This window comes from Rhinopithecus bieti, unplaced genomic scaffold, assembly GCF_001698545.2.
Source record: "Rhinopithecus bieti isolate Rb0 unplaced genomic scaffold, ASM169854v2 scaffold_1558, whole genome shotgun sequence".
In the NCBI taxonomy this organism is placed as follows: Eukaryota; Metazoa; Chordata; class Mammalia; order Primates; family Cercopithecidae; genus Rhinopithecus; species Rhinopithecus bieti.
This window is the reverse complement of record NW_016803701.1, coordinates 468,334-490,028: the sequence shown is the minus strand read 5'-3', so window position 1 is coordinate 490,028 and position 21,695 is coordinate 468,334. Positions and strand designations below refer to the sequence as shown.

Sequence of the window (21,695 nt, the reverse complement as noted above, 5' to 3'; positions counted from 1 at the left end):
CAATGGCTTATTATGTGTTTTATGAAAAATAGGAAAGAGAGTTAACTCTAATGTTTCCATTTCATTTAGTGTTATCTTTTTTTCTTTGCTTATCTGTTTGATTTCTATCACTTGCGGGTTATCAGTAATAAGTCTAGTCAAAAGCAGTTACAACGGAAACAGTGTTGGTCATTTTTAGCAAAAAATATATTTTTAGTAATTTATGAATTTTCAGTGACTAAAGTTGAAGTGGGTAGTAGAGCAGTGTGTTGAACCTATAACTGTTTCATAAACATTTTCTGCATAGATCTTCAATTGAAAAGAGATGATAATTCTAAATGCAGGCATCATCCTTTAAATCAATTAGATATATTTTCTTCTTTTCTTTTTTTCTTCTTATTTCCTTCCCCTATTCATTTTTTCTTCCTTTGTTTCTTTCTTCTTGCTCTTCTCCCTCCATTCTTTCCCACTAATAGGTTGGCAAATATTAGCTGATATTTTACGCAAGGGAATGACCATTTTACATTTTGTTAGTTTGAAAGGATTTATTAATTCTACATCTAAATTACTATCTCTCAAATAATGCTTTTTCAAGCATTCTTCAAGAGCTTTAAAATGTACCACCCAAAATACTCATTTTGTTATAAAATGAGCTTTGATAACACTACATATTCTACTATAAAATAACCTCATTAGCATGCAAATGACTCCTAGAATTACTATAGTAAAAAAACCTGATTAAAAATACCCCTTTCTTGACTATTACCATCATGTGACACTGTGTTTCCAGGACAGTAATTTGAAAAACACTAAACTGAGCCAATTGTAGTTATATGTTAGGACCCATATGTTCTCACAAGTGCCCTGTTTCTTTTTACTTTGAAAGAAACTATCATGGAAAACTGGGGGGAAAGTGGGTAAATAAACTTAGGTGGATTGGTATTTTGTAAAGCAATCAAAATGCTAGACAATTCTGTGTCTGTTGCCATAGACTGAATGGTCAACTTACAGGGAGAAGAACTCAGGAGTTTACATGAAGCTCTTATTTTGGTGGTTGGCATAGAGACACAATAGGTACACAATCTGTGGTTTTGTTACTCTTGATGATGATGTTACTTACTGGTAACACTCTCCACCATGTCTTTAAACAATACTGAAAATGTGTTCCCATGTGTTTACTGTATATCAAAATTAGCTTTATCTTTACCATTTTTATTAAGAATTTTCTAAAATTTCTTCTCTTTCATGTTGTAATCATATAATTCTGATGTATTAGATATACAGTATAACATTGTATTGCTGTCTGAAGTATTAAAATAATATCTATAAACTATTAGATATCGGTACCATTGTCTCTAGGCTAAATAATGAGATTAAGAATAATAAAAGCACAAATGTATTTAGTGTTTTTTTATTTGTCTTGCTCTATACCATATATTTTACATATGTCACATAACATATGTTATTTAATCCTCAGAACAGCCATATGAGGCACATATTTCTGTGTTACTTGAAAATATGAAGAAAATGTGATGCATTAAGAGTTAATAACTTACCCATTGTCACAAGGCTGTTGGGTAGAACTTTCAGTATTCAAATCTTGGTCTATCATATTCAAAATTGGTGTTCTAAACTGATTATTCTGCTTCATGCTACAACTAGATGGCTAAAAACAGAAATCAGTTTGACTTTGGAGTGCTTTTCTGCCATTCTTATGGTATGAAATTTTAAGCATAATTGGGGTATTACATTTACCACTCAGCTATCTCTGAATTTCGAGTGTTCTGCTAATGAGACATAGACTATACAGATGGTGAAATGTCTCGGGTTTATACAATAGATAGAGGATACACAAAGAATGACTTCAGAAGGTGATACATGCAAGCAGGTTAAATTGAATTGAAGAATAAAATGATAAAATTGTATTTCACAAAAAAGAAAAACATAAGAAAATTGCAAAGCAGAATGGGAGAAACCAAGAACAAATGAGAAAGCTTTTTTGGCACATTTGTCAAAAAATGTATATATTTTAATTTTTTGGAAGGCAGAATCCCTTAAGACAGGAATTTTATCATGTAACTTAAGGGAAGACATATGTGCTAACCCGTGTCATGCTAAAATTAATAAACACACTATACATAAAATTAAATGTCTTTATATATACAGTCTGTAAAGAACTCTTGCACTTCAAACCGAAGATTTGGTTTAAAGAATGTGATTATGAAGTACTATATCTAGTTTAGACTCCCGGAACCAGAATTAAAAGGAAACTTCAACTTGGTTCAACTTTTCTTAGGAACCAGGAAGTAAAACAAACTAAGCATACAGTTATACTGTTAGACACTTTCAGTAAAGAAATGAGAGTTTCTAAACAGAATCACTGTATCTCAATGTTGACCTATTGTATATCATACCATGTGTTTGTTATCAGAATGTGTTTTGGGAAAGTTTTACAAAACATTTTAATATATACCTTGAAAATGACATTTTATTTGTATATAAGTTTTATATTACTGGTGGCTATTTTCTGTTAAAAAATGATTTCAGAATGTCATCACAGTTTCCACAATTGTGAAAAAGACTTTCTAGATTGTATCCTATCCCCTGGCATCCACGAATGCAATGTCTTCAAGTTAGACTGCTTAGTGTGCAATTATTTTATTGAATATTCATTTTTGTGCATTGGGTTTCCAACATAAAGTGAATTCCTCTGCTTCAAGAAAATATAGAACTTAATCACCAAATTGTACATTTGACCTTTGAACAATGTGGGAGTTAGAGGCACCAAACCCCTGCACCGTCGAAAATCCATGTATAATTTTAAAATATAACTATTAATAACCTGCTGTTGACAGGAAGTTTTACCACTAACAATCAACACATATTTTATATGTTATGTGTATCAAATACTGTATTCTTGCAATAAAGTGAGCTGGAAAAAAAATGTTAGTAAGAAAATCATAAGGAAAATAAATTTATAGTACTCTAGTGTATTTATCGACATCTTAAGTTTGTGTTGTCTATTTGCAAGACGAATCGTCTGTCTGTAATAGTATGCAACCACAGCTGCAGATTTCAATCCATGGTACATATCAAGCAATTCAACTTTTTCTTGTAATATCATGACTTTTCTCTGATTTTTGAGAGTACTTCCAGCATCACTATTGGTGCTTTATGTAAGTCCCACAGCATGATTTAAGGTTTATGGTATTGCGCTAAACATGACAAAAAGTATGTGAAAACTGGAGAGATCACTTTTTACTTCTATACACAATTTATTGGAGAGATGAACTTCCCAAGTGGAGATGATTAGCAGATTCTTGTAATATTTGAGCTCACCATAATAGTAGTGGGAGAGGGCTATTAAATTATTACAGCAGTATATATGTACCACAGTTATTGTTTATCCAGTTATGATTTAATATTGCATCTTTACATTTGGTTATATTTCTCTGGGCTGTGAATGGTACCATGTAGGGTCGGTATTTGTGTGAATGAGTTTTCATAAATTTTAACTTTTTAAAATAGATTTGTGTATATCTTAAATGATAAAATTGCCTAATTTTTGCATGTATTTTATGCATTTATGACATACCTTTTCCTTTTATCTATATTCTTAGACTATGTGGTTTGTCTGCTAGTTTTTTTGAATTGCCACAAATCTCCAAAAAACTTTCCAGTATATTTCTAGAAAATAATTCATGTATGGGAGGCCGAGGCCGGTGGATCACCTGAGGTCAGGAGTTTGAGACCAGCCTGGCCAACATGGTGAAACCCTGTCTCTACTAAAAATTTAAAGAAAATAAATAAATTAGCCGGGCGTGGTGGCAGGTGCCTGTAATCTTAGCTACTGGGGAGGCTGAGGCAGGAGAATTGCTGGAACCCAGGAGGTGGAGGTTGCAGTTAGCCGAGATTGTGCCATTGCATTCCACCCCGGGTCGACAACAGCAAGACACTGTCTTAAAAATAAATAAATAAATAAATAAATAAATAAACAGATAGATAGATAGATAAAATAATAATAATAATAATCCATGTATAAGGGAACTCTCGCAGTTCAAACTTGTGTTGTTCAAGAGTCAACTGTATTTTGAACAAAGTAACCAATTCTTGAAAAATGAAGTTGGAATATAAGCAGGGTGTACTTTCTATAATGCTTTTAAAGGATTGTGAACAATTGGGAAAAGAGTTTCTAGAATTAAAGAATGACTTTTATAAGGAGAATAAAAGAAAATACTGCAGTAAAATGCCTTAGAGTTTGAACTCTGCATTTTCCAGCTCAGGTGAAACTGCAAATTATGGTAGCTATTATTGAACTAAGCTAGAATCTCAAACAGAACAATGAGAGGTTCAAATAGTGACTGCTAATTTATATAACTTGTCATAAAGTTCCTTATTATATAAGTAACCTCATCTTTTATTGTATCTTAAATACAAACTAAAGAAACCACAAAATAAGATCTTCTGTAGCAATAACAGTAAAGCAAAATAATCATTAAAGCATAGAGATGAAGATTTAACAATATCATACCGTGTCTATTTAAACAGAAATAGTACATTGTACTTGACTTGGAGTACCAATAATGTTTATTTAAGCTTGCTTCTATTCAGTGAAATGATTAGGGACACTAACTGTCTTGTTAGCAAAGAAAGCCTTATCCACAGAGAAAAGAAAATAACTATCCCAGTACTCTTTCTCAGAATGGGCATTTTTCTTCTATTTTTCTCTTTGTAGCCTTTATAGTATTTATAAACTGATTATCATAAGCTTTTTCAGTAGTAACTCCTGTTAAGAAAACACAAATCAATGGTACTAAAATAACTTAAAGCTACAGGAAATCTTTTTGGTGTGTTTGTGCATATGTGTGTGTGTGTGTGTGTGTGTGTGTATCTATATATGCAGATATATCTATATATGCAGATATATAGTATATATACAAACTGTTCCACTGCATTATTTTAGCATATCTGTGAGCTAAACTGAAGGAGGGAAAAAGTAAAATGATTCAGCTATAGTTCTACTAATATACTTAATTTTTATTTATTTTAGGTGTTTAGGAGCAAATTTTATATTCTTTGCTCTGTGCCTCAAAAGTCCTAGTGGGCAGAGAAAACTTTTCTAGCTAATGCTATTGGAACTTGTGGTCAGTTGGTTAATAAAAAGTAACCCCTTAAAGCTGTAAATTTTGAGATGATATATACAGAGCTTACCATTTTAACTTAGACTATCCCTGAATCTCTTGTAGTAGAGCTGAATTTTTTTTTTTTTTCCCCCACGGGCCTGCTCATGCTCAAAGTGGAGTTGCACATTGTCTTTTCTTGCATAAAGCATATCCTTATTCATCAAAAATAACTACTAATTTGGGTTCTTCAAAGTACAATGAGAACTTAATTGATACTTGTGAAGCTATATTTTTACAGGCGGTTCTTTGTTCTTAGAACTCCCAAGATGGGGGTGGGCTGCTCCCAAGATGGCAGCAAGCCTTTTGTTCTCTGACCTGGGGTTCTTGGCCTCACGGATTCCAAGGAATGGAAACTTGGGCCATGCAGTGAGTGTTATAGCTCTATTAGAAGCCATGGGTCACAGAAGAGAACCGTGGAACCCAGTGACTAGGGTTCAGCTCAATTAGGACGAACCTGGGCACTTAGCCTTGTGGGAACAATGGTGAGCCTTTAGCCTGATTGGGAGCAGCAATGGGCGCCTCGCTGGATCAGGAGTGCAGCGGACACCCTGCCAGATCCAGGGGGGTGAAAGTCAATGATGGGTCTGCGATGGTGGCGAACAGCAGTGGTGGACAGTGAGCAAAAGCTCAGCTTGAGCCGGAACAAACACAGACCAGAAGAGTGTGCAGTTGCAAGATGTAATAGAGTGAAAACAGAATTCCCATAGGGGACCCAAAAGGGTTTCCCCCCAAGAGGGGTTGCCACTCCCAGCTCAAATGCCTGGGGTTTATATCCCAATCATTGTCCCTCTACCCGTGCTCTTAGGCAATATATGATTTGACTATTTCTTTACCTCCTGCTTTTAGCCTAATTTGTATTTTAGTGAGCCCTTTTTACTACCTGATTGGTCGGATGTGAGCTGAGTTACAAGCCCTGTGTTTAAAGGTAGGTGTGGTCACCTTCCCCAGCTAGGCTTAGGAATTCTTAGTTGGCGTAGGAAATCCAGCTAGTCCTGTCTGTCAATATGAATGTAAAATCTTTCTAGATTAATACTATTTCCTCAATATTCTAAGGTCATTGTTCTCATACGTAATTCAATAATATCTATTCCTGAGCCTTTCCAGAGCACTGAACCTAGTTTTCATAGAAATAACTCTTTCATTTCAAAAATATTTTCTCAATAAATGAAATATTCAATTAAATTATATAATTAGAAGTAACAAGTATAACTGCCACAAACAGGTTGGGGAAGAAATATATATTCTTATAAGCATACAGGCTTGGATGGTGGGAAGTCAAGTTCTCAAGTGCCCAAGGATGGTATAGTCTTCACCTCATCCAAGCTCTAGATACTGTGGTTTACAGAGAAATAAGAAGCTATTGGTAAGCCTGCAAGTCAGTTCTTTAGGGATAAGTTAAGAGAGTTTTACTGAAAATTTCAAAGACCTTGGATAAAATAAGTAACCAACTTTTAATACACTTCAAATATACTTTAACATTCTGTTTGGACACTTAGAACCCAGACAGAGAAGATCTGTGGAATAGTTATTTAGAAGGCATGCATTTACTGATTTTAAAATGAAGTCACTAAACACTTTATTTTCTTTATGAAATTTTGTATGAAAACACATTTCAAGTTGAAATAGGTATGACCAGAAATACAAAATTTTACTCATTTCAAAATAGGGAAAAATGGACATTTTATCTCATTTAGGCCACAGTGATATTTTAAGTTTTATGTCATGGCCCGAATTGATTTACCTAACCAATGAAAGTGTCAATCCATTGCCTTTGTAGATGCAGAAACTATGACCTTGTTCTTTGCAATAGTGAACACAAATGACAAACTACTTCTAGAACTCCCTGAGCATGGGTAAATCATTGTTATTAAGCCCATGAAATGTGAAAAGTAGAGGTTTCTTTCTTTTAGTTTTTATCTGCAGTGAGCTGGGAATATTGAAGTTGAGGAAATTGTAGGGAGAAGTGTTGGACAGTCTACCTCCTTCAGTAGAAGGACTCGTGAGTCTCCAGCAGAATCAAGCTTTGTAACACAGCCTCTTACTGAGGCTGAAGTTTTTGTTTTCTTGTTGCTTTTTATGTGCTTGTTTATTTGGTTTTCCCTGAGGTCCTTGCTGTGGTGGTAGGTTTGTAAAGAAAAAGTCACATGATCCCCATTATACTGTTTGAAGAAAAACAGAACACTCAGCTCTGCTTCAACACTTTCTCCCCTACAGGTGCCACCAGCAGCAGCACTCTGCCAGTGGGCTTTCCCAAGTTACCTCTGTTCTTCTGCCTTCACAGTTCACAGATGGGTTTCCTCTGCTTCAACAATACTTTGCCCATTCAAAAACCAACCATTTTTTTACTCATCTTTCACCTCTCAGCCCAAAAACAAACATCTCCTGGCCTTGCATTATTTACCCAAAAAATCTGGCATGATCAAACCCTGGGCTTATTCTTGGTAGGATTAACACTATGGAATAAAATGCACCAGGAAGAAAAGTGTTTATATGAATGACCTGTGAGGCTGGTCTGCCTCTAGCCTGAACTGAACTGTGGTTTCTGGTCAATTTATAACATGTGGTTATTGTGTAAATTTCTGTTTAAAAATGCAACAGCAGCAGTAACAAATTATTTGGGGTTCAAAGTATGCAAGTCATTAGGGCATTTACATCTATTACTTTATTTGTTCCTTGTAGTAACTCAGTGAAGTAGGCACAAATAATAGCTCCTTCTTATTATTATTATTTTGAGACAGAGTATTGCTTTGTTGCCCAGGGTGGAGTGCAGTGGCGCTATCTTAGCTCACTGAAAACTCCACCTCCCGGGTTCAAACATTTCTTCTGCCTCAGCCTCCTGAGTAGCTGGGACTACAGGCTCGTGCCACCACACCTGGCTAATTTTTGTAGTTTTAGTAGAAACTGGGTTTCATCATGTTGGCCACGCTGGTCTCAAACTCCTGACCTCAAGTGATCCACGCGCCTTGGCCTCCCAAAGTGCTGGGATTACGGGTATGATCCCCAGGTGTGGGCAGCTCCATATTATTATAGATTAAAAGACTATGGCTTTGGGGGATTAATTTGTTCAAATTCCCAATAGCTAGTGTCGGCAAATGCGATCTGAGCCTGGGTCATCTTATTTTGAAATCTGAGATCTTAATCCTGAAAGACGGTTGCTTTCTCTAATTAATCATTGAGTTATTTTAGACTTGGGGGAACTCTGAGATGCCAAACAATAGGATTTTGAAATCACAGAAGGATCTATTTGAAAGACAGTCCCTGACACTTAGAGAAATGGATTTGTTGTATAATTAACCTAAAGTAAGGGGTGATTGGCAAAAGATGTCATGGTCTCATCAAACCCTATAGCTGAAAGGGCACTTTGAGTTCTTGGCACTATATAATAAAATCAGACAAAGAAAGGAAGCATGACAGGTTGTGAGTTAGTAACTATGACACTCAGAGACCAATTGAAGAGAGAACATTCTAGAATATCTGGATGAGGATTTAGAGTATGTCATTTGATTTGTAAAATATGACTTTTTGACAACATTCAAGAGAATAGTTCCAGCAAAAGATGGAAGAGGGCACCAGTTTGCAGTAGTAAAAGAGTAAATGGGAAGTGAGAAAATGACAGCAGTTAGTATAATCTACCTTTCAAAATGTTTAGCAAGATATCCCACGTATGCACTTCAGTTAAGCCAAAATCATGTTGAGAGTGATTGTGGCTATGTCAGTCAAGTCAATCTGTACATAGGAGGTCACCTACCATACTCCTTATTGATTTTTCCCTCCTATGAAATTCTGTTCTTTTGCCTTGTCAAGTGTTTTCCTAACTGCACAGCCACTTTTTCTCCTTCCTGAATACAGTAAACTAAAAATTTCTTTCTGTCATGTTTTATAGCAATGTAGCAAATTTAATGTTCTTAATATACCCTTGTAGAACTTGAAAATTGAAATATAGGTATTTATAAATAACCAGAATTTATTATGGTTAAGCAAAACTCAGGGAATTGTATCTCACTTATAATTTGAAATTTAAATCATTTGAATCTTCCTTTTTCCATCTCATTTTGAAGTAATAAAACATGATCTTAGCTTTGAAATTGGTCTTTGACTAGAATAAAAATTTAAGTAAACATTTTGATGCACTAGTAGTGTATATTTCACTCTCAGCTGCCCTCAAAAGGAATAAGCTTTAATAAGCAGAGCTAATTTCATCACAGTACTTGGTGAAAATGCATTCAACAGAAGGTAAGGAGTACGTCTAGTGGTACCAAAAAAAACCAGGGCTTCGAAAGAAGAAAATTCAGGGCAGTGATTAAAAAAAAAAAAAAAAAAAAAAAAATGAGGCTGCTGCATGAGCCCTCCTGGGGTATGAATGAATCCTTTGAACCTTTCTGTTTCACATTATTTAACAAAGGACCTAAAATTAATGGTAATACCTCTTTGACTCAAAAAGTTAATCCCTGACTGTGTGAAACATGTGTCTGGCTCGCCTTATAAAGCTAGATTCAACATTATGAGATTTTACTTTATAATCCACCCCACACCATTCCACAGTAATTTCCTCTCTTCCCTGTATTTATTAATTATTATAGAGGTAGCTTTTAAAATTTACCTGATTTTAATATTTGACTAAGTTAAATTATCTTAAATTTTAGAATATCACATAAGTATGAAACTAATTATGCTAAATCTATACATCAAGTATTTAATAAAGCTGATCCTATGTATACCCTGTGACTCAGCAATCCCACTTTAGAAAACAAAGAATATTTGTTGCAGCTTTGTTCAATTTAGTTTCAAACTAGAATTAACCTGAATGTGCTTCAAGAATGAAATAGATAAACAAATAGTGCTATATTTCTAAAATAGAATACTGTATCAGAGTGAAATGAACAAAATATAATCACAGGCAGTAATATGAATGGCTTGGAAAAACCACAAATGTGAGCAAAAGAAACCAGACACATATGCTGATAAGTCCGCCTGTTATCTATCTATCTATCTATCTATCTATCTATCTATCTATCTATCCATCCATCCATTATCTATCTATCTATCAATCATCCACCCATTTCTCCATCCATCCATCCATCCATTCATCCATCCATCCATCCATCATCTAGCTATGTATCTAATCCACACAAGCAAAATTGGCCTATAGTGGAATGAAAAGTTAGAGTAGTGATTCTTACAATGCAAAGGGACTGTGACACAGCATGATGGATATTACAGAACTCTAACAATGTTCTATTTCTCTTTTTTTAATGTTCAAATGATATTTTATTTATATTTTAATTTTTACAGGTACTTAGTAGGTGTATATATATTTATGGGGTAGGTGAGATATTTTGTTACAGGCATTCAATGTGTAGTAATTACATCAGGGTAAGTGAGGATCCATCACCTCAAGCATTTGTCATTTCTTTGTGTTTCAGACATTCCGATTATACTGTTTTAGTTCTTTTAAAATGTATAAGAGATCAGTGTTGACTGTATACAACTTTTTGTGCTATCAAGTACTAGGTCTTATTTATTCTATCTAACTATATACTTTTCTGCCCATTAACAATCCCCACTTCGTCCCTTCACACCACCCACTACCCTTCCCACCCTCTGCTAACCATCCTACCTCCATCTCCGAGTTCAATTGTTTTAATTTTTAGCTCCCATAAATGAGTGAGAGCATGCAAAATTTGTTTTTATGTGTCTTATTTATTTCACTTAATGTATTCTACAGTTCCATCTATGTTGTTGCAAATAACAGGATCTCATCCCTTTCCTTCTTATGACTGAATAGTACTCCATTGTGCATATACCACATTTTCCTTATCCCTCTGTTGATGGACACACAAGTTAATTCCATATTTTACCTACTGTGAATAGTGCTACAATAAACATGGGAGTGTAGATATCTCTTCAGTATACTCATTTACTTCCTTTTGGGTATATACTTAAAAGTTACATTGCTGGATCTTATGGTAGTTGTATTTTTGCTTTTTTGAAGAACCTCCATAGTACTCTCCGTAGTAGCTGTACTAATTTACATACCCACCAACAGGGTATGAGGGTTCCCTTTTCCATATCCTTGCCAACATTTGTTATTGCCTGTCTTTTGTATAAAAAACCACATAACTAGGGTGATACTATAACTCATGTTAGTTTTGATTTGCATTTCTATGATGTTCAAGGATGTTGAGTGCCTTTTTATATACCTGTATGCCATGTTTATGTCTACTTTTGAGAAATGTCTATTTAGATAGTTTGCCAATTTTTAAATTGAATTATTATTTTTCTTTGTGAGTTGTTTGAGCTCCTTATATATTTTAGTTGTTAAATGCTTATCAGATGGATAGTTTGCAAATATTTTCCCTCATTTTGTGCATTGTTTCTTCACTTCATTGATTGTTTCCCTTTGCCATGAAGAAGCTTTTTAAGTTGATGTGATCTTATTTATCTATGTTCACTTTGGTTGCCTGTGTGTGTTGGGTATGACTCAATAAATCTTTGCGCAGACCAATGACCTTCTGAGTTTCCCCAAAGTTTTCTTTTCATATTTTTATTGCTGGAGGTCTTAAGTCTTTAATTCATTTTGTTTTGATTTTTGCATATTATGAGCAATAGGGGCCTAGTTTTATTCTTCTGCATATGGATATCCAATTTTCTCAGCACCATTTATTGAAGACTGTCCTTTCCCTAATGTATGTTCTTGACAACTTTGTCGAAAATGAGTTCATTGTAGATGTACGGATATTTTTTTTCTGGGTGCTACATTCTATTTCATTGGTCTGTTTGTCTGTTATTATGTCAGTACCATGCTCTTTTGGTTACTATATCTCAGTAAGATAATTTGAAGCTAGTAATGTGATTCTTCCAATTTTGTTCTTTTTGCTCAGGATAGGTTTTGGCTATTCTAGCTCTGTGGTTCCATATACATTTTAGGATTACTGTTTCTATTTCTGCAAAGAGGTTCATTGTTATTTTGGTAGGGATGCATTCAATGTGTAGATTGCTTTTGGCATTATGCACATTTTAACAATATTAACTCTTCCAATCTATGAACATAGAATATCTTTTCACTTTCTGTGTCCTTTTCAATATCTTCCATCAATATTTTATAATTTTTATTGTAGCGATCTTTCACTAATTTGGTTAAATGTATTCCTAGGTATTTTATTTTATTTATAGCTTTTGTAAATTGGATTACTTTCTTGATTTCTTTTTCATATTGTCCACATTTAAATGCTACCAATTTTCCTGTAATGACTTTGTATCCAGCATCTTTAATGAATCTGTTGATCAGTTCTAATAGGTTCTGGTGGAGTATTTAGATTTTTCACAAATATAAGATCATATCATCTGAAAACAAGGATAATTTGACTTCCTATCAAGTTTGGAGGCTCTTGATTTCTTTCTTATTCTAACTGCTAGGACTTCCAGTATGATGTCGAATAACAGTGCTGAAAGTGAGCCTCCTTGTTGTGCTCCAGATCTTAGAAGAAAGGCTTTCAGTTTTTCCCAATTCATGATACCAGCTGTGGGTCTGTCATATACAGCTTTTATTGTGTGGAGGTATGTTCATTCCATACCCAGTTTTTTGAGGGATTTGTTTTTCATCATGAAGGGAGGTTGAATTTTATGAAATGTCTTGTCAGTATCAATTGAAATGATCATATGATTGTGTTTTTCATTCTGTTGATAGGATGTAGCACATTGACTGACTTGCATATGTTAAACCATCTTTTCATCATTGGGATAAATCTCACTTGGTTACGATGAATGATCTTTTTAATGTGTTGTTGAATTTGTTTTAAAAATATTTTATTGAGGATTTTGCATCAGTGTTTATCAGAAATATTGGCCTGTGGTTCTCTTTCTTTTCTTTTCTTTTCTTTTCTTTTCCTTTTCCTTTTCTTTCTCTCTCTTTTCCTTCCTTCCTTCCTTCCTTCCTTCCTTCCTTCCTTCCTTCCTTCCTTCCTTCCTTCCATCCATCCTTCTTTCTTTCTTTTTTTTCTTTTCATGTTTCTTTGCCTGGTTTTGGTATTAGCATAATACTGACCTCATTGAATGAGTTTGGAAGTATTTCATTTCTCTCTATTTTTTGGAGTAGTTAGAATAGGATTGGTATTAGTTCTTTAAACAATTGGTGTAATTCAGCTGTGAAGTTATCTGATCCCAAGTTTTTTATTGGTGGGAGACTTTTTATTACAGCCTCGATGTCATTATTTGTTATTAATCTTCTCAGGTTTTGAATTTGTTCATGATTCAATCTTGGTAGGTTGTATATATGTAGAATTTTGCCATTTCTTCTAGGTTTTCAAATTAACTGGCATATAATTGCTCATAGTATTTTGTAATGATCCTTTGAATTTCTGTGGCATTAGTTGTAATATCTCCTTTTTCCTCTCTGATTTTATTTACTTCAGTCTTCTCTCTTTTTTGTTAGTCTGGCTAAGCTTTTGCTTATTTTGTTTATCTTTTCAAAAAGAAACTTTTCACTTCATTGATATTTTGTATTTTTTGTTCAAATTTATTTCTGCTCTGATTTATGTTTTCTCTACTAATTTTAGGAATAGTTTGCTTTTGCTTTTTTAGTTCTGTAAGATGCATCATTAGGTTGTTTATTTGAAGTTTATCTTCTTTTTTGACATAAGCATTTATAGCTATAACATAAACTTTCCTCTTAGTACTACTTTAGCTGTATCTCATAGGTATTGGTGTGTTGTGTTTTCATTTTCATTTAAGACATTTTTAAAATTTTTCTTCTTAATTTCTTCACTGGCTCACTGGTCTTTTAGAAGCATATTGTTTACTTACCATGCATTTGTATAGTTTCTGAAGTTCCTCTTGTTAGTGATTTGTAGTTTTACTCCCTTGTGGTTAGAGTAGATACTTGATGTGATTTCAATTTCTTTGAATGTTTTAATGCTTGTTTTGTGGCCAAACATGTTATATCCTTAAGAATGATACATGTGCTGAGGAGAATGTGTATTCTGCAGCCATTGAATGACATGTTATATAGACATCTATTAGGTCCATTTGGTCAATACTGCAGAATAAGTCTTAGGGTTTTTGTTGATTATCTGTCTAGGTGATCTGTTCTGTGATGAAAATGGGGTGTTGAATTATCCAGTTATTATTGTGTTGAGGTCTCTCTCTTTAGCCCTAGTAATATTTGTTTTATATTTATAATTACTATATCCTCTTGATGAATTGACCTCTTTATCAACATTTAATGACATTTTTGTTTCCTTTTTTGTTTGTTGTCTTGAAATTTATTTTATTTGCTGTAAGTATAGTTGCTCCTGCTTTTGGCTTCTATTTGCATGAAATATCTTTTCTATTCTTTCATTTTAGTCTTTGTGTGTCTTTATAGGAGAATTATATTTCTTGTAGGCAGCAGAATGTTGGGGTTGCATTTCATCCATTTACATCTTCTATGTCTTTTGATTGGATAGCTTCATCCATTTACAGTTGAGGTTATTATTGATAAGCAAGGATTTACTCCTGCCATTTTTAATTTTTTTCTGGTGGTTTTGTGGTTTCTTTCCTTCCTTTCTTCCTTCCTCTCTGTCTTCCTTCTTATGAAAGTTATTTTTATGGTGCTATATTTTAATTTCTTGATTTTTATTTTCTGTGTATCTGTTGTAGTTTTTAAAATTTGAGAGGACTATGAAGCTTGCAAATTACTTCTTATAACCCATCATTTTAAACTGAGGGCAACACTGATTGCAAAACAAACAATAAAACATTCAAAGTGAAAACTAATAAAAACTCTACACTTTAAATTCATCTTTCCACTTTTTGACTTTTGTTTCTTTCTGCATCTTATTATACTGTTTATATCTTGAAAAGTTGTCAGTTATCATTTTTAATCATTTCATCTTTAAGTCTTCCTACTCATTATATGAGAAGTTTAGATACAACAATTACAGTGTTATGATATTTGTATTTTCCTTTGTGCTTGCTATTCCCAGTGAGCTTTTTCATTTAGAGGATTTCTTATTGCTTATTAACATCTGTTTCTTTCATGTTGAATAGCTCTCTTTAGCGTTTCCTGCAAAACAGGTCTCCTGTTTATAAAATCCTTCACCTTTTGTTTGTCTGGGAAAGTCTTTAACTCTCCTTCATGTCTGAAGGATATTTTCCTGGAACAATTGATTCTAAAAGAAAATATTTTTTCCTTCAGCATTTAAAATATGTCATGCGATTCTCTCCTAACCTGTAAGGTTTCTATTGATAAGTCTGCTGCCAGATATTTTGGAGCTTCTTTGTATGTATTCGTTTCTTTTCTCTTGTCACTTTTAGGATTCTTTCTTTCTCCTTTGCCTTTGGGAGCTTGATTACTAAATGTTTTGAGATAGTTTTATCCGGGTTAAATCTGCATGGTATTTGATAACCTTCTTGTACTTGGATATTGATATCTTTCTCTAGGTTTGAGAAGTTCTCTGTTATTATCCCTTTGAATAAACTTTCTAGTCCAATCTCTCTACTTATGCTTTAAGGTCAGTAACTTAGATGTGCCCTTTTGAGGCTACTTCCTACATCTCATAGGCACGTTGAATTATTTTATATTCTTTTTTTGTTTTTCTCCTCTGTGTATACATTTTCAGACAGTCTTTAAGCTCACTTTTGCTTTCTTCTGTTAAAAAAAAATATGCTATTGAGAGACTCTGATGCATTCTTTGGTATAGCAATTAAATTTTTCAGCTTCAGAATGTATTTGATTTTTTTAAAGTATTTAAATCGTTTTATTAAATTTATCTCATATAATTAATTCCTAATCTGTGGTATCTTGAATTTTGTTTAACTTTCTTAAAACAGCTATTTTAACTTCTCTGTCTGAAAGGTCACATATTTCTGACACTCCAGGATTAGTCACTGGTGCCTTACTTGGTTTGTTTTGTGAGGTCGTGATCTTCTGGATGATTCTGATGCTTGTGGGTGTTCATCAATGTGTGGGCATTGACGACTTGGGTATTTGTTGTCGTCATCACAGTCTGGGCTTGTTGTACACGTCTTTCTTTAGAAGAGTTTCCATGTATTCAAAGGGAATTGAGTGTTGTGATCTAAGTTTGGTCCCTGCAGCCATATCTGCATTAGAGGGTGCCCCAAGCCCAGTAACACTGTGACTCTTATTGACTTGTAGAGATACTTCCCTGGTCATCTTGGCTACTATCCTGGAGAATTACCCAGAGTATCATTCAGAGTCTCTTGTTATCTTCCCTTACTTTCCTCTAAACTAACTGAGTCTCTTTCTCCATGCTGTCCTGCCTGGAGTTTGGAGAGGAGTGAAACAGTAATCCCTGTGTCCACCACACTAAGACCATGCAGGGTCAGACTTGACATTAGCACAGTACTGAGCCTCACCCAAAGCCTGTGCTGACTATTGCTTAGCTACGATTGAAATTTATTAAAGGTCCGAGGGCTCTTTAGTCAGCAGATGGTAAAGCCAGCCAGGGTTGTGTCTTTCCCAACAGGGCAACAGGTTCCTTTCTGGCCCAGGGTTGGTCTAGAAATGCTGTCTGGTAGCTAGGGCCTGAAGTGAGGAACATTAGGAATCTACTTAGTGCTTTAGTTTACTGTGGCTGAGCTTATACCCAAGTTGCAAGACTAAGTCCTTTTTACTCTTCTCTTTCCTTTCATCAAGTGGAGTAAGTCTTGCCCCATGTTCACGCCCACCCCAGGCCAGTGGTGGGTAATGCCTGAATCCTGCTGATGCATATTCAAGACCCAAGAAAGAACTGGGTCCTTTCTTTCAAGGCAATGGGCTCCCTCCTGGCTCAAGGTGTGTCTAGAAAGGTTGTCCAAGAGCTAAGGCCTAGAATGGGGGCTTCAGGACTCTGCTTGGTGCTTTATTTTAACTGTGGCTAAGCTGTTATCCAAGTTGTATGACAAAGAATTCTTTACTCTCCCCCTCCTCTGCTCAAGTGGAAGAAAATAGTCTCTCCTGGAAATGTTAGCTGCACTGCCTGGGGTCAGGGGAAGGGTGGTGCAAGCACTTTCCTGGCTGCCCTGGCTGGTGTCTCACTAGGTCATGTGCCCTGTGAACCCAGGACAGCACCAAGACTTGCCCAAGAATTGCATTCCTTGTGGTCTTGAATGCTTTTTGTGTTTATTTAGGACACCAGAGTGCTTTAGCCAGTGGTGATGAGGCTTAGTGGAACTCAAGTTCTGACAACTGAGATGGGGAGCTCCACTCTGGCTAGTTCTGGCCTGAACACTCCCTCTTGGATATTGGTCTGAAATGGGGGCCTTAAAACTCTGCCTGGTACCCTACTCTACTGTGGCTGAGCTGGTATCCAAGTTGAAAGGTAATGTCCTTCTTATTCTCCCCTATCCTTTCCTCAAGTGGAAGGAAAGAGTGTCTTCCTAAACTGTGAGCTGCACTATCTAGGGTTGGGGAAGGGGTAACATAAGCACTCCCTTGGCTGCCCCAAGCTGGTGTCTCACTAGGTTGTGTGTACACCAAGTCCATTGACTCCAAGCCCAGCATGGCACCAGGACTTGCCTAGGAATTGCATTCCTTGTGGCTTAGACTTTCTTTCAAATTTGTATAGGACCCCAGCGCACTTTAGCCCATGTTGATGGGGCTATCCATAACTTATGTTCTGACTTCGGGGATGGACAATTCCTCTCTGGCTAGGGCTGGTCTAAATGCTCCCACCATGAGTGCAGGCCATATTATGCCTTGTGTTGCTTTCTGCTGTAATAGAGCAGCACTGAGTTCCAATGCAATGTCCCTGGATCCCTGAAGTTTCCCTTCCCCAAGCACACAGATTCTCTCTTCATGCTATGCAGACACTTCTGCGGGATGGGGGAAGGGTGGTCTCCACAATTCAAGACTGTCTTTCTTCAGTGGCTCTTTCCTTGATATGATGTTAAAACCAGGTACTGTGATTGCTCGCCTGGTTTTCTGGTCTTATGAAGTTATTTTTTGGTGAGGATAGTTGCTCAATTTGCTATTCCTATAGGAGTTAAAAATCACTGATGGATTCTATTTAGCTATCTTGTTATGCCTACTCCTCTAAAGTTCTATTTATTGATCAGGTTGCTGGCTATAAGGATGTGTTTACTTCATGAAAATTCATTAACCTTATGATTTGTTCCCTTATTGTGTGTAACTTATGTTTTAATAAAATATGCGCTTTAAAAAATGTATGTGCTAAGAGCAGCATCCTAAGAGATCTTTTATATGCCAGTGTATTCTCTACTATGATCTAGACCAATAGAATGCTTTAATATTTCAACCTGTAATCTTTCAGAATTGATTATTAATTGAAATGGGAACTATAACAAATTAACATTGAGCAGATGTCATTTAATGTAAACAGTATCAAATAGGAAATTACCCTTTCTTTAAGGTGCTATTATAAAGAGGTGTGCTACCTAATCATAGATACTAAATCACTAACTTTTATTCATTCTGTTTTTAAGAAGCATAGTATTATGGATAGAATTTATGCATCTAAAATTGAGATACCATGCAAAAGACACTTAGAGATATGTTAAAGCACTTAATTCCAAAGACTAAGCTAATCTGAATTTGACTATTTCAGCAATCCAAATTCTGCTAATACAGCATATTTTACTGTTCATAAAATTATATGTGACAGTAGAACAATTTGGTTCAATATATATCAAAACATGGTAAGGGAAGACTAACACAGTTGTAGCTACTGACCTTGATAAGCCAATAATAATAAAAACCCCATTAATATTACCCTCTTGCTCTTGACCATCACTCTTGAGGGAATGTGTTTTGTAATTAATTATCAGAAGCACAATTTTGAAATTACATAAAAGAAAATAAGTTCACTTTTTCTTGATGACTTTGTACAAAATAAACTTGCCCATTACTCCAGAGAACTCAAAAAGAGAGCTGAGTTTCTTCTTCCCATTACTATCACAGTATGTAGTATAGAGTTGTGCAATGGTTATGGAAAATTATTATTCTCTGGAAATTATTAGAATTGGATGGAATATTTTTATTGCTGATTCACACACTCTGAGCACCAATCATCTGCTTCTGCACAGGATCATACTTTGACTACGCCTAGAGTTACTTTGCCTATATCTTAGGGGAAGATATTTTTTAAAAAATACATGCAAGTACATTGCATGTCTACTCTGCACCAGAAAATTTGTTAAATTCTAGCAGGATACTGAAACGAATGCATTATCTGCGTTTTCAATAAATTTATACTAAAGACAAGGCATAAATGCAAGGAAGAAATTAAGAAATTGATATAGGTTATATGTAAAGAATAAAATACAATGGGGGTTCATGTCTGGTAAAAATTAGTTTTGTCAAAAGTGACCAGAGAAGGCTAATAAGTTGAGCCTTTCATGTTGACTAAAATATAAACATGTGGCACTATGAGAATAGCATTCCTGGAAGAAGAGTTAGAACAAGGTGCAGAGGAGAAAAAAAAATGGGTATTAATAGTAATAATGAGTCATAAACCTTGACAGGAGCATAAGCTACGTATAGGAGCACCCTGAGGAACAGACTGAAAAGTGTACTGAAGCCAGATCCTGGAGAAATTAAACATTTGTATGTTGTTCATTAGTTAAGTGACCTAAATGGTATTTGTTTTATGGTAATTATATATAAAATAAACTAGAGGGTAAAAAAAGAAAAGGTCCTAAAAACCCCAAAAAAGTAATCCAATTTGGTCTGTTCATCTATGCAGGAGAAAATAAGGATAAATACTGATAGTAAAAGTCTGCAAAATCATTTTCTTTTAAAATTATTTCTTCTTTCTCTAAGGGAGAAATGCTATAGATTTCTTTCCAATGTGCCTCAACATTTTTCCCCTTAGTTTCAAATACTGCATTCCTAAGTACATCCACAAGTTCCGGTAGAGCAAATCTTAGATGTGTATAAAAAGTTGATTGATTTCAATTTTCAAATAATACCTTCTTTTATGGTACAATGGCTGTGACAAGATTAGCCAGAATCACAGCACTTATTTTATGAAGAAAAATAAGAAGTCAGTGATAGTCATTTTATTTATGCATCTGTCTGCACATTCACATCTAAATCCTTCTGGCATTTGAATATACAGCTTCCAAATTCAGGATCTTGTTGGGAGGCATGAGTCATTCAGAATACAGCAGAAATGACAAGTACTGGAAATTCTTTTTGTGGGTCCTTAATTTCAGTCTTTCATAGAGTTAGCCTTTTTATAAGCTGATGTCACTGTGAAACCAAGCAAACACCAATAAACGGGCAAACAGCTTCTTGGCTTTCTAACATGCAAAGGCTGGTCTGGTCTAAGATTAGACAGATGGAGGCAGGCTCCAAATAAATCAGAATAGAATGATGGAATCATTTAGTTTGTGATGTAAGGAGCCCTTAGAAATGGCCTACTTGAGCATTGACAGTGTGCAGACATGTTGTGGAGTACTTTGGACAAACTTATGGAGCGGTAGGCCTGCAATCTTACACACACATATTTTAATCAAAGCAATGTCCTCTGATCTGATCTAATTTAAATATATTTCTAGATTTTCATCTGATGAATAATTCAGAAATCTGCAAACCAAGTCCAGCAGCTTATGGAATACAGGTTCTAGATTCATTTTATAGATTATGCAACAGTTAGAAAAAGAATAAATGGCTTGTATAGGATCACAACTTATTTCTCCTCAGCCTTCCCTTGGAGAAGAAAACATAGTTAACAATGTAGTCTATAGTGTTTATGATAGCGTAAGTTAACTTTAAATGTCAGTTCTTTCCCTTGTTAAGTTCTTTATCAGTTTGATGTTCATGTCATTTCATGCTTTCTATTTATTAATAATTTAGTGTGTATGTTTCTCTGGTATTTAAGGAATATTCATAATTCTCTCCCTTTACTACAGAAATGGATTTGATCGTTGATTTCTGTTGTTTCTATGAGTCCGTGTTATCTTTATGCAAGTTGTTCTATCAACTCTTTATCATGTTTAGAAAGTGACTCAAGTTCCTCTAGAGAACCATATTTGGGACAACCCACAAGTTATGTATGAACTTAGATACCAATTTAATGTCCATATTATAATTAACATATTTGCCAAACCTAACTGAAATGTACATTTTGACAAAAATGCGTATATTCCTATGGGCAACTAGACAGGATATTTGGCTATTCTAGAAAATCTGGGAGGCGGAGCAAGATGGCCGAATAGGAACAGCTCCAGTCTCCAACTCCCAGCGCAAGCAACACAGAAGACCGGTGATTTCTGCATTTTCAACTGAGGTACTGGGGTCGTCTCACTAGGGAGTGCCGGACAATCGGTGCTGGTCAGCTGCTGCAGCCTGACCAGCGAGAGCTGAAGCAGGGCGAGGCATCGCCTCACCTGGAAGCGCAAGGGGGAAGGGGATCCGTTTTCCTAGCCAGGGGAACTGAGACACACAACACCTGGAAAATCGGGTAACTCCCACCCCAATACTGCGCTGTAAGCATACAGGCACACCAGGAGAATATATCCCAATCCTGGCCGGGAGGGTCCCACGCCCACGAAGCCTCCCTCACTGCTAACACAGCAGTCTGCCGCGATCTA

At 35.4% G+C, this 21,695-nt stretch overlaps 1 protein-coding gene across 1 annotated transcript in view; it reads left to right on the top strand.

Moving 5' to 3' along the window:
• ZNF804B (zinc finger protein 804B) overlaps positions 1–21,695 on the top strand; it is a 594,788-nt gene that overhangs the window by 421,291 nt on the left and 151,802 nt on the right. The gene's annotated exons all lie outside the window — the stretch shown is intronic.